Raw genomic sequence first — 15266 nt, 5'->3', positions numbered from 1 at the left:
CTAAATAGAGACATTGCGTCGGATCATAAATCTAACGCACCGATGGAAGATTAAAAGGCCTACCTAAATCCTCGAAGATGATCTCCAGGTATACCCGTTATCGGCACCGCCTACTTTAATATTGTTTCTTACAAAATTATTGTTGTCCCACTTTCATATTTACATAGCTCATGGGAAAAACCTCAGCTTTCCAATGGAAAAAAAATACCCGAAGGGGTGAAAACCGAAAAATAAGGGTTGATTTTGAAAAAAGGGGTCAAAATTTTTACATTCTCATCATAATGAGAAGGTATTACATTTGGGCGATTTTGAGCATTCTCTAATTTTAGTAAATCTCGACGTTTTGAGACTTTCTGATGCCGAAAAAATGGGTCTTAAAAAAATGTCTGTCTGTATGTATGTCTGTAGACAAAATTTGGTCCGACGATAACTCGAACAAATTTTAATGAATCGACTTCAAATTTGGTATACACCTTAAGTGTACCAAAATCTCGACTGAGTTCGTTGGCCAGATGATTTCGTTGAAAAACAACAAAATAATTCAAATTTTTAGTTTTTAAAAAGTTCTAAAATTCGCATTTTTCAAAAAAAAATTTTTTTTCGAAAATTACGACTAAAAATAAACACTTCCTTCCTTTGACAATTTTTAATAGCGATTAAAACAAAAAAGTTATACCATTTTTTTATAAAAAGACAAAAAATGACAAAAATGGATGAAAAATGGGTAAAATGCAGGGCAAAATTACTTTATTTTGAGAAAATATGAGCAACTATGTATTATTTCTCTTTAAACCACCTTAAATTAACATAAATTAAAGTAACTTACTCATAAAATTATGAATTTTTTTTTTTTTTAATTTTTAATAAAAATTTATTTTTACATTCTCATCATAATGAGAAGGTATTACATTTGGGCGATTTTGAGCATTCTCCAATTTTAGTAAATCTCGACGTTTTGAGACTTTCTGATGCCGAAAAAATGGGTCTTAAAAAAATGTCTGTCTGTATGTATGTCTAGACAAAATTTGGTCCGACGATAACTCGAACAAATTTTAATGAATCGACTTCAAATTTGGTATACACCTTAAGTGTACCAAAATCTCGCATGAGTTCGTTGGCCAGATGATTTCGTTGAAAAACAACAAAATAATTCAAATTTTTAGTTTTTAAAAAGTTCTAAAATTCGCATTTTTCAAAAAAAAATTTTTTCAATTTTTTTTCGAAAATTACGACTAAAAATAAACACTTTCTTCCTTTGACAATTTTTAATAGCGATTAAAACAAAAAAGTTATACCATTTTTTTAAAAAAAGACAAAAAATGACAAAAACGGATGAAAAATGGGTAAAATGCAGGGCAAACTTACTTTATTTTGAGAAAATATGAGCAACTATGTATTATTTCTCTTTAAACCACCTTAAATTAACATAAATTAAAGTAACTTACTCATTAAATTATGAATTTTTTTTTTTTTAAATTTTTAATAAAAATTTATTTCTACATTCTCATCATAATGAGAAGGTATTACATTTGGGCGATTTTGAGCATTCTCTAATTTTAGTAAATCTCGACGTTTTGAGACTTTCTGATGCCGAAAAAATGGGTCTTAAAAAAATGTCTGTCTGTATGTATGTCTGTAGACAAAATTTGGTCCGACGATAACTCGAACAAATTTTAATGAATCGACTTCAAATTTGGTATACACCTTAAGTGTACCAAAATCTCGCCTGAGTTCGTTGGCCAGATGATTTCGTTGAAAAACAACAAAATAATTCAAATTTTTAGTTTTTAAAAAGTTCTAAAATTCGCATTTTTCAAAAAAAAATTTTTTCAATTTTTTTCGAAAATTACGACTAAAAATAAACGCTTTCTTCCTTTGACAATTTTTAATAGCGATTAAAACAAAAAAGTTATACCATTTTTTTAAAAAAAGACAAAAAATGACAAAAACGGATGAAAAATGGGTAAAATGCAGGGCAAACTTACTTTATTTTGAGAAAATATGAGCAACTATGTATTATTTCTCTTTAAACCACCTTAAATTAACATAAATTAAAGTAACTTACTCATTAAATTATGAATTTTTTTTTTTTTAAATTTTTAATAAAAATTTATTTCTACATTCTCATCATAATGAGAAGGTATTACATTTGGGCGATTTTGAGCATTCTCTAATTTTAGTAAATCTCGACGTTTTGAGACTTTCTGATGCCGAAAAAATGGGTCTTAAAAAAATGTCTGTCTGTATGTATGTCTGTAGACAAAATTTGGTCCGACGATAACTCGAACAAATTTTAATGAATCGACTTCAAATTTGGTATACACCTTAAGTGTACCAAAATCTCGCCTGAGTTCGTTGGCCAGATGATTTCGTTGAAAAACAACAAAATAATTCAAATTTTTAGTTTTTAAAAAGTTCTAAAATTCGCATTTTTCAAAAAAAAAATTTTTTCAATTTTTTTTCGAAAATTACGACTAAAAATAAACACTTTCTTCCTTTGACAATTTTTAATAGCGATTAAAACAAAAAAGTTATACCATTTTTTTAAAAAAAGACAAAAAATGACAAAAACGGATGAAAAATGGGTAAAATGCAAGGCAAAATTACTTTATTTTGAGAAAATATGAGCAACTATGTATTATTTCTCTTTAAACCACCTTGAATTAACATAAATTTAAGTAACTTACTCATTAAATTATGAATTTTTTTTTTTTTTAATTTTTAATAAAAATTTATTTTTACATTCTCATCATAATGAGAAGGTATTACATTTGGGCGATTTTGAGCATTCTCCAATTTTAGTAAATCTCGACGTTTTGAGACTTTCTGATGCCGAAAAAATGGGTCTTAAAAAAATGTCTGTCTGTATGTATGTCTAGACAAAATTTGGTCCGACGATAACTCGAACAAATTTTAATGAATCGACTTCAAATTTGGTATACACCTTAAGTGTACCAAAATCTCGCATGAGTTCGTTGGCCAGATGATTTCGTTGAAAAACAACAAAATAATTCAAATTTTTAGTTTTTAAAAAGTTCTAAAATTCGCATTTTTCAAAAAAAAATTTTTTCAATTTTTTTTCGAAAATTACGACTAAAAATAAACGCTTTCTTCCTTTGACAATTTTTAATAGCGATTAAAACAAAAAAGTTATACCATTTTTTTAAAAAAAGACAAAAAATGACAAAAACGGATGAAAAATGGGTAAAATGCAGGGCAAACTTACTTTATTTTGAGAAAATATGAGCAACTATGTATTATTTCTCTTTAAACCACCTTAAATTAACATAAATTAAAGTAACTTACTCATTAAATTATGAATTTTTTTTTTTTTAAATTTTTAATAAAAATTTATTTCTACATTCTCATCATAATGAGAAGGTATTACATTTGGGCGATTTTGAGCATTCTCTAATTTTAGTAAATCTCGACGTTTTGAGACTTTCTGATGCCGAAAAAATGGGTCTTAAAAAAATGTCTGTCTGTATGTATGTCTGTAGACAAAATTTGGTCCGACGATAACTCGAACAAATTTTAATGAATCGACTTCAAATTTGGTATACACCTTAAGTGTACCAAAATCTCGCCTGAGTTCGTTGGCCAGATGATTTCGTTGAAAAACAACAAAATAATTCAAATTTTTAGTTTTTAAAAAGTTCTAAAATTCGCATTTTTCAAAAAAAAAATTTTTTCAATTTTTTTTCGAAAATTACGACTAAAAATAAACACTTTCTTCCTTTGACAATTTTTAATAGCGATTAAAACAAAAAAGTTATACCATTTTTTTAAAAAAAGACAAAAAATGACAAAAACGGATGAAAAATGGGTAAAATGCAAGGCAAAATTACTTTATTTTGAGAAAATATGAGCAACTATGTATTATTTCTCTTTAAACCACCTTGAATTAACATAAATTTAAGTAACTTACTCATTAAATTATGATTTTTTTTTTTAATTTTTTTTTTATAAGTCCAACCATTGTTATCCATTTCCAAACATTGCAATTGTTTTATAAAAAATCCTTTATTCCAAAATAGTTTATATTGCGCTGTTTATACGAGATTTTTTTATGTTTTCGGTTACTAACTCCCTGAATCCAAATTTGAGGTAAAATTTAAAAAATTCAAAATTGCAAACCAATATGGAGGAAATTGTAAAATTGCTTCGATTTGTTCAAAATTCGGTACTGGTGGATTTTTGGCGTCTATGAATCCAAATTTAGTATCTGTTAAATCTATCCCCAAATTTGATTCATTGACCCCAAAAACCCCCTAGCACCGAATTTTGCATGAAAGGAATCAATTCTAAATTTTTCCGTCGTATGGGTAGCCATATTAGGTCCGCTATTTTAGATTTTTTTAAATCTGACCTTTTTGGATTCAATGACCCCAAAAACTTTTAATACAATTATATGATATTTCTGTGGAAACTTTTTTTTGGACCGTTTTGAGCCCACAAACGATTTTTATGCTAGATTGCTTCTATTTGTAGAATTCCAATTCTAATTTTATATTAAAAAATCTTAATTTTACTTTAGAACTAATATGACATACGTAAAGAAAATAAAAAAAGAAAATAAAAACACATTTATTGACCTATTTTCAAGGCAATTTTCGTTGAAATACATATATCATAAATTTCTAATTAAAATTCTATGTACAATCTTTTATCTAACATAACTAATCAGGAAAGAAATGATTATTAAATGCACCGTCTAGTGAATCAGGAATTTTAAGAATGCGGATTCATTATTTTAACTTTTTGAATTGGAATGTAAGATTTTAAATAAAAATTCATTTCAATGAATAATTTCCTATTAATAAAAAATGTATTGCATCTGTTCAGACAATTTTGAATTGTATCGAAAAATTTTAAGTTATATTGTCATATTTCACACAAAATTTAATAATTTTTAATAAACGAACTTTGTAAATAAATTTTACGCTGAAGTGTTAGATTTGCTGCCTTTAAAATTGAAAAGAAACATACCACTGTATCTCAACTTACAGGTAACCAGGAAGAATAGCTTGAAAAATGTAAATATGATTTAAATCAAACTCAATTAGAGATTTATTTTTAAGAATGCGAATTCAATACAGCTTCCGACTGATTCAAAAATATTAAATAGCTTTTAATTTCCTTGGTAGCTTAATTTATTTTAATGCAGAAATTTCTTTAAATGGAAAATATATATTCTTTTAATAAATTTTCTTGTACAGAAATTTGCAAAGGAAATTTAGTAACTAATGTTCCTGCACAAGTTCCTGTACAGGATCCCTGTTCCAATATCCTGCAAGTGATCCTAGTGTGATCCTGTGTAGAATTCTTAACAGGATTCCTCAGGGAACCTATAAGAATCCTATATAGTAATCTCTAGAAATCCTTTAAGGATTATTAAATACAGGAATTTTTAACTAATTGTAAGTATGTTTCAAAATTCAAGACTAAGGTTTTATTACAAGTGTTTAGGAAGTAAACTTCTTTCAAATTTTAGTGAATCTGTACGTTTTGAGACCTCTCGATGCCAAAAAAGTATGTTTTGAAATCCTGTCTGTCTGTCTGTTTGTCGTCTGTAGTCTGTCTGTGGACTCATTTTGTCCCCACGATAACTTGGACATATCTTAACGAATCGCTTTGATAGTTGGTACACGCTTTCAACATGTAAAAATGAAGCCTGAGTTCGTTGGACAGACTAATCCGCCTAAAAATTCAAAATGTATTCAAATTTTAAATTTTTAAAAATTTCAATTCTTCTTGAAAAATTTTTTTTTTAATTTTCTCTTAAAATACTCCCAAAAGTAAACTTTTTTTCTTTAACCCTTTTCGATACAGGTTAAAACAAAAAAGTTAAAAAAGTTATGTTCTATTACGTTTAAGGTAACAAAAATTTTAAATTTTTTTCGATGTATTATTTTACTCATTAATTTTTTGCGGCACAGTTTTAACCTATTTTGCCACCTTTTCTTTTAGCAACTTTCCTCTCTATAGATTTAAAGTTTTTGAAGCAGTATTCATAAAACATTTTTTCCACTATAACGAAAGCATTGTGAAGTGAAACAAAAATAATAAGTGTAGCTGGCAAAATTATAAAGAATTATAAATTAACTAAGTATAAACATTGCTATTTTTTAAGAGAAAATTCATTTCTCAACAGTCTTTTAACAAATTTAAATAAATTTTTCTACTCCTTGGTTTTTTTAGGTCGCTCATTACGATTCTGAAGTCAGTTTTTAAAAATTCAAAATGAATGGGTTAATGCATGCCTACTTTTCCTATTGTATGTTTCTAATTTTCGAGCGTGAAACGCGAGTGTCGTGATGAGAATGTTATCCTTAAAGTCAAAGTACTTTAAGAAAATGAAATTTAATTTATAAAAAACCAAAGATTTCACTTATATAAATTGTACAAAAAAATTTTTATGAATAAAAACATGAGGGCAAAACCTCATATAATAAATTTGTTAATTTAAAAATGCATTTACTTTAAAGTTCTTTTTTTTAATGTTTTTAAATTTTCAATTAATTTTTTCTTTTACTCAATTGAAATTAGTTCAAAGCGGAATATCTTATTTTAGTAAATAATTTGGTTTGTCGATTTTCGTTAATTACAAAGACCTGGCCAATCCACGGCGCAATATTAAGGAACTAAGTTTGAACAGCTACAGTGCCGTCATTCTCTTCTTTTTGCCCGATAAAAAATTTATTCTAATACCTTTAAACCTTACCTATTTCTATAATTTAATTTAACGCATTTTAATAAAGAGTATGAGTTGTTTCTAATAAATTTTTCAAAACAAGTCGATTATATGAAGATTCCCTTTTAAAATAACTACTTTTGTACTTATTTTAACTCTGTGTGTAATTAATTTTACTCTTTTTAATAAAATTAATAAAAATAATTTCTTTCTTCTTGACATTTTACTTCAAAATTAATTAAATCAACTACAAAGTCTGAAACAACTACAAAATCTCATTCTACCAAATGGATTCTTGGGTCATTCAACTACTTTCTGGTAGTATAATTAATACAATTTTCGAATGTAATTGAAAAATTTTTGAATTACACAGTGTAGTTAAAAAGTAATTAATGCTACTAGGTTTTGAATTGTAATAAACAAACAAAGCGCATAGCGCGATGCTTAAACAATGCGCGCGAAGCGCGTATCAATATCGAACCGCGAATCGGGACAAAGGTCTTTCGCGCGCCCCGGGGCGCGCTCAAACTAGCGAGCGAAGCGAGCCCCTACGCGCGAAGCGCGTGATGAGAATGTGGCCGCCCCCGCAGGGGGCTGCCGGATTTTTTTTTTTAATTTCGTATATATTTTTGAAAAGTACATGAAAAATGCATTAAAATTCATTATAGACAAATTAAAATCCATTAACTTTTGTCATAGTTATACGGATTTGAAAATGACAATGTTACCCTTAACGTCAAAACTTCAACCCCCTCTACTTTCTACAAATATTTTTTTAATGAGTTTATATTTTAGGGATTTATTACTATCATATAGGAGAACAATTTACCAAAGTATGAAGCCAATCCCAGAACATTGACTTTTTGGGCTGGGGCGATTGAAAAAGAATCTCTCATATGGGTTTTCGCAAAGATTTGTTCATAAACACTCGGATTATATGTCACCGTTCCGGGAATTGTTATCGTCAAAAAACCGATGGAATGGTCGATCATAAATGTTGCTCTCTTAATCTGAATCATAATAAGTGGGTCTCTGATTTAAAATTAGTGAAAAATTCACTGAGAAAAGTGAAAAGTGAAAAATGAATATATTCACTTTAAAATAAAATTCACAGTGAAATTTGACTGTTTTTCATTCAATCTTCACTAAAAATTAGTGAAAAGTGAGTCACTAAATTGCAATTTTGACGCAACCTTAATGTAAATTAAATTAATATTTAGTTATTTTTAACAAAAAAAATTAGTAGAAATATTACTATTTGAGTGAATGACTTTTTTGCTATCAATTTAGTTACTTTTAACTAATTCAAATTTACAGTAAAGGGCATAAATTTTGAAAAAATTATTTTGGATTCATTTTTTTTTAATAAATTGAAAATTAATTGTTATTAATTTTTATTACAGTTACATATTTAAGGTTGAATAACTCAAGTATATATAGTAGTCATAAAAGAAAATAATACTTTCAAATTAATTTTCGTACCAATAAACATTAATGAACATGAAGAAAATTAATTCCACGCATTAGTTGTTGATTTATAAAAATTTATAGATTTTCTTAAGGCAAATTCAGTATGCAATCGTGAAAAATTTGATATATACATAATCCTAACTCTGCTTCCTCATGTTCACATACACACAAATATACACTATTGAAACGTGAGCGCGGAGTTTGTGCGCATATCTTTCTTACGGCAGAGTTCGGGAATTCTTCCGGAATTGTAAACGTAGGTATTCCGAATAAGGTGATTGTAAATATTCCGGCACAAGAAACGTAATTTCTACGGGAGAATTCCTCAAATATTATGAAATAGTTCTAGACTTTTTCAGGAATTCATTTTTATTGATAAGTTTAAAGACTTACAGATACAGTTCCGGAATTCTTTCAGAACAGTTAGATAGATTTTACGTAATATTCCTGAAAAGTTATGGTTGTTTGCACAAATCCTCGATTTCAGTACAAATTCGGTAATTCTTACGAAATTTTTTTTTCCGTGTAATAACAAGCTGTCCCCATTTACCCTAAGAATTTGAAAACTCTGTGTAAATGGGGACAGCTTGTTATTATTAAACAAATTAACAAAAATGAAAAATTCAAGTGAATTTCTGTTATGGAAATCATAAGGAATAAGAAAAAAATTTTGTATGATTTTTAAGTCTGATTTCTTTGAAATGCGAGACAAAATACTGAAACAGTTTCACTTTGATTTTCAAGTTTTTAATTTATCCATGGAGCGATAACTTAAGTTCTCTTGTTGCAAATTGTCAAGATAAAAGCTTGGCAATACTCAGAACCTCTTGTAGGTAATCTGAGGTTAAAATATTGACGTTGAACTTAATTTTAAAACTGTAAATTAAGCTACAACATCAACACCTCTTGTCCCCATTTACCCCAACTGACCCAATACTTAAATTCAATTAATTATTATAAGATTTAAATCACATGGTGATTTAAATCCTCTTAATAATTATAACAACAATAAATATAATCATAAAATACTTTTAAAATTTCTTTTAGATTTTTAGAAATTAATATATTTGTATGCATGACTTATATCTACCGAATTACATTTTTTAAAGGACAAATATATTTATTATATACACATATATATAATATTATTTTAAATAATAATTTAGTAAAAAGTTTCATTTTTGAGGAATTTTTTTTATCCTTTTTGTGGTTTATCGCTGTTAACGAGAGGTCCTGATGCCAATAGAATATAAAACACGATATATAACTCAAGTGAGGGTTTATTACGTTCACAAAATACAAAAGAGAAAAATGGTAATTGAACAACGAACAGACTTGTACGAAAGGCAAAAATGTAGTGACTTATATGGTAATAAAGAACTAGAGTCTAAAAGTACACGGAAAGAAAAGGTATCGTTGTCCCAACCATAAAAATATTGTTGGTCATAATATTGTTGAGGCATCCATACATATAGCTGAAGCAGCTTTCAGTATGGATACATTGACAAAAAAGAATGGTTGTGGCAACCATATAATATTTGTACCTATGATATGGATATATCAACCATAGCTTTAGTTGAGGTAACAATATTGGTTTGAATTTTAACAATTTTGTTATCCTATCCATTTTTGAATTGCTAAGGCCCCTATAGACGCCTGCGCACCTTGTCTGCGCGGTGATGCAATATATTACGTCTATATTACTCGCATTAATTCCAAGCGTCGCGAAACGTGTATATGTCCGCAGTCCTAAACATTTTCTATAATCATTTAACAATTATATTGATCCCAGTTAATGTGTTTTTTAAGTTAAAAAATGGAAGCTGAGTGCATTGATTTCCTTAAAAAAATAGGCTTCGAAGTTGACTGCGTCCTTTTAAACAATTTACATTCACCTTTCCCAGTTATAATTTGTAAATGGGAAAATTCTTCAATGTTTGCGACACTTAGGCACTCACTATAATTATAATACTATAATAAAAGGTGCTATACGATTGTTTATTTTGTTAACGAATTTGTATTTGGCGATTATTTCAAAAAAATAAATACGTTTTTATGGGACTCAATGTTTTAAATTAATCAAAAATAACCTTATTGATAATATTAAACAAATAAAATAAACATAAATTGTAACCATATAAAATGGTTGCTTCAACAATATTAATATGGTACACTAAATAATGGTCGAAGCATCAATTAAAAATGGTTGTCACATCCATATTAGCATTTGTATGTTTTCCAAATATATGGTTCCCACAGCCATATATTCTACTTGTGCTAACAATTTAAAGCTAGCTATTTAATATGGCTGGAGCAACCGGAGGTATGGTTGGGACGTATTTTTCAATATAATATGGTTGAGACAACCAAAGGTATGGCTGTAGCAACCATTGATTTTTTTCCGTGTAAAGTTTCAAATTTTACGCAAATATGTTCATTTTTTAACCTATTATAACATTTTTCTCTGATTTTTGTATTATAATACTTAATATTTTGTATTTGATTAGAATTTACGTATGAGGCATTTTACGTGTAATGTCCTAAGTTAAAAAATTGATTTCTCCAAAAAAAGGGAAACTTGGGGAAATTGTTGTCCTACCTGATAGTAGATTTTTGGATTTTGACCTTGATTTTCTATAATTAAACATAAATTTTCTATTTTCACTAAAATCGGTGCTTTTTTTGAAATACATAATTGCAAACGAAAGCTGAGGTTCTTTCCGATCTGTATGTAAATTTTCAGAATGCTGATTTTTTTGTTTTCGAGATATTAAATATCAAAAATTTTATGTCCGCACGTGCCAGTGTTAACAGCTACCGCGGCGCGGTATAAATGGACCGCCTCGCCGCGCGCGCTGACATAAAATCTTTGATATTTAATATCTCGAGAAAAAAAAATGGGCATTCTGATAATTTATATACAGATCGGAAAAACCTAAGCTTTCGTTTGCAATTATTTATTTTAAAAAAAGCAACGATTTTAGTGAAAATAGCAAATTTATGTTTAATTATAAAAAATCTAGGTCAAAATTCAAAAATTTAAAAAAACAAAATTCACCATTGGAAAGACCATGAAGAAACCTTCAAAAAACACCTGCCAAAATTTTTTTTATTGCATTTATAGACAGAAAAAATTCAAACAGTAGGCGGTGTCAGGAAAACTGATAAAATTGACCCCTCTCTATCACCCCCAAAATTTCAAAAAAGTCAAAAATTTTTTTGGGGATATTTTACTATCAGGTAGGACAACAATTTCCCCAAGTTTCACTTTTTTTCGAGAAATCAATTTTTTAACTCAGGACATTACACGTAAAATACCTCGTATATGAAAATCACAACCTTCTTAAAAAATTAATTTTTTTTTATGTAAAATACAAAAAATATAAAAAAATAAAAAGAGGTTCAAGTTTTAAAGTTTTAGAATTAATGTAATATAAACCAACTCCTCATGTTTTACATTCAGTGTAGTGAGACCTAAACATTTTTTTAATTCATTTAATATTAAATAATAATTAATAACAAATTAAATTGATAAGTAACCTAAAATTTTATAAAAGATTTGTAATAATAATTAATTAAAAAATAAATTGATTTAAGTAACTCGAAGTCGTAAACAAAAATTTAATTTGAAAGGTGTGACATTCATTTATTAATCACTTGTTTTACAATGTTAATTATGTTACTCAAATGTAGAAAATGATATAATTAAATGCAAATTAAAAAATTATTTCTAATTGCTTCATCATAATTCCATTAAATTTTCCTCAGCTGTTTAAGTTTCAAATCCTCATTTGAATCTATTAACGACTTGACAAACTTTTGTTTTTTTATTTTTATTTAAAATAAAATATTTTAACCCTTTCACTATGAAAAACACAACGTTCGGTCGTGAACATATTACAAAATAAATAAAATATTTGTTGTATTAATTGCAAAATAAATTCTCCCATATATACAATATATACACCGAAGGGGTTAAAAAATACGTTTTTTTAACCTTTTAACACTATTTTTCTCAAAAATTAAACGTGCCTATAGAGCATTTTTATTTGCAGATTTTTATATTCAGCGTGAAAAAAATTGATCAAAAGTGATAAGAATTATACTAGTGGCAGAAAAAAATACATTTTTGTCGGACAGTGTAAAATATAAAATACGCGTTTAGTATAAGGTGGAGAAACTAAATAAAAGTAAATTTTCATAATTTAATAAAAAATTCCACAACATTTCTATGATTTCATGAATCAATTACATTTCAAAATTGAAAAAAATACATTGCTTTGAATAAAAATAACAATTATCTGACAGTAGGAAATTATTTTGGTAACATAACCTAAAATTTGATAAACATTTCTTTATGTTAACAAGTTTACCTTTATTTAAATGGAACTATTGATGAATCAAAGTTTTAAGAATAAAATTTACCAAACTTTACTAAGACAACTTTTTAGTTAAAAATAGTATTTTAATTTCAAAAAACACAAAAATATGAAGTTATACTAACATTTGTTTTGACTGCCGTTCAATGTTTCCTTGATCACAATTACACTTAAAAAATGTTCTGATCCTATGTATATTAAACATTTGGAACTTTTAGTATGTATATATTATACATACTTCATTATTCGACAGGTAATTACTGTTTAAAATTATTTAACGGGCAATAATTAATGATTTCAAAATAATAAATATTTAAAAGTATTAATTGGGTTTAGAATTGCAATTTTTTTTGCATAATTTTAAGAATTTTGAAAAAAAAAATTCACAATACCTTATCTCCAATATAGCACTATTTAAACATTAAAAAAACAAAAATAAGAATATATATATATATATGTAACGCATAAAACATACAGCATTATTTAAGCAAACTGAGAAAAACATAAGTTAAAATTGTTTACAAATTTTAAAAGTTATAAGGCAAGCCGAGAAGACCCGCCAATATTACCTGTTCTATTTTTAAAGGAATTAAACTCACCAAAATTGAAACTTATAATTGTCCGAGTTTATGAACAAAAGAAGTTAATACATAAAGTAAAAAGCACTATTTCACACAACACCACTTATTTGATTACATTTTTTTATAAACATTTAGAAAATAATACAATTTAGCATCATATAAACCTTCTTGTTCCTGAGGTTACGTTTGTACTATAATTGAACTGTGTTTACATGACTGCGTTCGAACGCTGCGTTTGCGCTAAACAATGAGGCAGAGAGAGATAGAAAGAAAGACATATAGGGTCAGCGCACAATAGCTTCAGGAAAATTGTTTGTAAAGGCCCCGTCCCATGACAACGTGAAACGCCGGCGTTAAAGCGGAAAGCATGAGAACGAAAGAGATGAACATATCTCACTATCTCTTTCGTTCTCATGTTTTCCGCTTTTACGTTGGAGATTCGCGCTGTCATGGGACGGCGCCTTAAATGAGATGTACGGAAGCTTCTACGCGCCACCACAAAACCAAGTTTATACGGAAGCCTGTATGGCTCACGAGCGTTTCGGACGCAAGTGGCGGTGTTTCGTACCACAAGTGGCACGAAGTCCGTCCAACTTGTGGCAAGTTCGTTAATTCGTGCCACTTGTTGGACAGACTCCGTGCCACTTGTGGAAAGTGGATTTTTTGAAGGGTCATTCACAAATATGACAATTCCGTTGGATCCTGTTGCTATCTGTCAGTGCTTTTCATTTCAATTTCATGTGAAGGCCAACGCACAATAGGTTCGCGAACGAGATGCATGAGATAGAAAAGGATACGAATATATCTCTGTCTTTTTCTAACTCATGTTTCACGTTCGCGAACGTCTTTCGCAAAGCTATTCTGCTTAGGCCTTAAAGAAAAAGAAATGAATTTTATAAGATATTAGTAATATTAGCATATTAGTAAATGTCATAGAACAAACTTTTTATAGTTCACACATAAACTAAGGATAGTTATTCATATTAATAAACTAAGGATTCCACTAAGAATTAAGCGGAAGTTTTTTCTTAGTTCTTTTAATTTTTCTTAGTTTAGAATAAAAATAAGATTTTTTGGTTATGTTGTCATTTTTTAATTTAAAATATATGAAGAGGATTTTATTTTTTAAAATCAAAAGTATATTTTTATGAATATTTAAGATTAATTAAGATGTCAATATCATTTGTTTACACTGAAATGTAATCTTTTACATGTATTTTCAATTAAAAAATAACAAATTCATTTTTATTCAAAATAAGAAAAATTAAAAAAACTAAGAAAAAACTTCCGCTTAATTCTTAGTGGAATCCTTAGTTTATTAATATGTATATTTACGTTTGGAAGGAGTATTTATGTGTGAACTATAAAAAGTTTGTTCGATGACATTTACTAATATGCTAATATTACTAATATCTTATAAAATTCATTTCTTCTTCTTCACATGAAATTGAAATGAAAAGCAATGACGAAATAGATAGCAACAGGATTCAACGGAATTGTCATATTTGTGAATGACCCTTCAAAAAATCCACTTTCCACAAGTGGCACGGAGTCTGTCCAACAAGTGGCACGAACTATCGAACTTGCCACAAGTTAGACGGACTTCAAGCCACTTGTGGTACGAAATACCGCCACTTGCGTCCGAGACGCTCGTGGGTAGTGTTTTAAAATTCTCGGTAAAATTGAAACCTGAGAAGGTAAAAAAGAAAATTGCGATAAATTACCGAAAAAAAGAGAATTTATGAGAATATATGAGAATATTCATTTAAGTGATTGATAATTGCCTTTTTTAAATTTAAATATGTATTTTTATAGTATGTAAGTTATAAATAAACGACCGACATGTTATTAAATGAATAATTTGAACAATGAATATAATAGACTGTAAGGGTGCAGTCCCATAGAGCAGATTAGCAGAATAGATTTCAGCCAATCAAAAGTTAGTCTCTCGCGGCAAATTTTTGCATTTCCGTTAGAGACTGTTTTTTTATTGGTCAACGTCTAATCTGCTCCATGGGACTGCACCCTAATTTTCTCTGTGTTCTTACTGACAAGATGACAGTCGGGTATATATGCCTGCACTTTTATCATTGTCTAACACGTGAGTCGTCATGGCAACATGTGTGTTAGACAAGGATAAAA

General features: G+C 28.2%; 1 protein-coding gene across 5 annotated transcripts in view; it reads right to left on the bottom strand.

The window, feature by feature from the left end:
- Positions 1 to 13333, bottom strand: part of LOC127288270 (cohesin subunit SA-1) — a 68821-nt gene extending 55488 nt beyond the window's left edge. For 3 of the 5 annotated variants that reach the window (XM_051315624.1, XM_051315625.1, XM_051315628.1), the window contains exon 1: positions 13143 to 13332. The gene's annotated coding sequence lies outside the window, so the exon portion shown is untranslated. Of the gene's footprint in view, positions 1 to 12668; positions 12801 to 13142 lie in introns of those variants that run through there. The other 2 variants (XM_051315627.1, XM_051315626.1) reach the window with 2 other exon arrangements.
- Between the last annotated feature and the right edge of the window lie 1933 nt (positions 13334 to 15266).

This window comes from Leptopilina boulardi, unplaced genomic scaffold, assembly GCF_019393585.1.
Source record: "Leptopilina boulardi isolate dan_hultmark-lab unplaced genomic scaffold, ZJU_Lbou_2.1 LbouV2_382, whole genome shotgun sequence".
NCBI classification, from domain to species: Eukaryota; Metazoa; Arthropoda; class Insecta; order Hymenoptera; family Figitidae; genus Leptopilina; species Leptopilina boulardi.
The sequence above is the reverse complement of the archived record's forward strand: the minus strand, read 5'-3'. Positions and strand labels throughout refer to the sequence as shown.